Genomic DNA, 1,188 nt, shown 5'->3' with positions numbered 1-1,188 from the left:
AACAAGCCAACTGTGGCCAAATTTGTGTCCATACCATTCCTAGCTGTGCAAATGCCCTTTTGATGCTTGTTGACAACAGCAATGCAAAAAGAATGACAAATCATCAGTGAAAAAGGTTCTAAATTTCCATGGATAATAAGCAGTGGTCGATTGCTCTGCACATGAACTGTGCCAAAAGTTGCCTGGAAAGTCAGTGCGTTACTGTGCATATTAATTGTTGTTGTTGTTGTTGTTGTGAATTGCTGGTGACCGCGGAGTTTTCGGGTGAATTCATAGACTGGTCTCTTTAGGGTTTTGACCCAAATAGCTGCCAAATATGTTCCTAGGAACACGTACATTATGTCATAATGTATAAATAAGCAGTCAGAATCATACTCACTCCCAAAACTCAATGACTGGTGATGTGGCATATGGGTTGGTGAGGTTGGCAATGCTTTCATTGTTAAAATCCACACAGTTTTCTGTAAAGTTAAAACAATTTTGATAAAACAATTTTGCCAGCTTTTCATTCATGCATTAAAATAGTTTTACTTAGTTCTTAGGAATGCTTTATTTCATCTTCAAATGAACCAACCCGTGTTCCAGTAGTGACCACATGATGCCCAGGGCAGCTCTGTTGTAAAGCAGTTGAACAGGTAGAAAATGGCCCAAGCCAATATAACCACATAATAAACATTCAAGTGGGCCTCGATGACTTGTGTCGCATAGCCAATGCCTATTAGAGAACACATAACCAATACTTAAAGACAGGAAACCATGCAGTTTTGCATCCCTTTTATTCTCATTCACTTATGATGTGTGTTCAGCTCAGCGAGTAGGAAATTAATAAAGAGAAAAATATGGTTTTAAAATGAACTAGAGTGACTTAAGCCTTACCTTCAAACAGCGGGCAGACTTTTCGCCAACATGTTATACCCCCTTCACTAGTGAACTGACCTAGCGCTGTTTCCAGGAAGAAGACTGGGATCCCACAGCAGATGAAGAAGATGACATAAGGCACAAAGAAAGCACCTAAAACAGACACATAAAGCTACACCTCTCAACCCATGGGCATTCATGAGACCCAGCTAATTTATTTAATGAATTCATGCAAAGGCAACTAATGTCCGACTAGCCTAATGCAACTAACCAAGAGAAATAGTAAATGTGTGTGACCGGTAATCATAAAACCTTTTTTTTTTTTTTTTT

At 39.1% G+C, this 1,188-nt stretch overlaps 1 long non-coding RNA gene across 1 annotated transcript; it reads right to left on the bottom strand.

The window, feature by feature from the left end:
* Positions 1-389: 389 nt before the first annotated feature.
* LOC107578265 (uncharacterized) lies at positions 390-1,171 on the bottom strand. Its single transcript, XR_001608329.1, has 3 exons — positions 877-1,171; positions 575-715; positions 390-461 (listed from the first exon to the last, which is right to left on the bottom strand). It is a non-coding gene; the product is annotated as an uncharacterized lncRNA (long non-coding RNA).
* Positions 1,172-1,188: the final 17 nt, after the last annotated feature.

Source organism: Sinocyclocheilus grahami, unplaced genomic scaffold, assembly GCF_001515645.1.
Source record: "Sinocyclocheilus grahami isolate Dianchi unplaced genomic scaffold, SAMN03320097.WGS_v1.1 scaffold9491.1, whole genome shotgun sequence".
NCBI classification, from domain to species: Eukaryota; Metazoa; Chordata; class Actinopteri; order Cypriniformes; family Cyprinidae; genus Sinocyclocheilus; species Sinocyclocheilus grahami.
The sequence above is the reverse complement of the archived record's forward strand: the minus strand, read 5'-3'. Positions and strand labels throughout refer to the sequence as shown.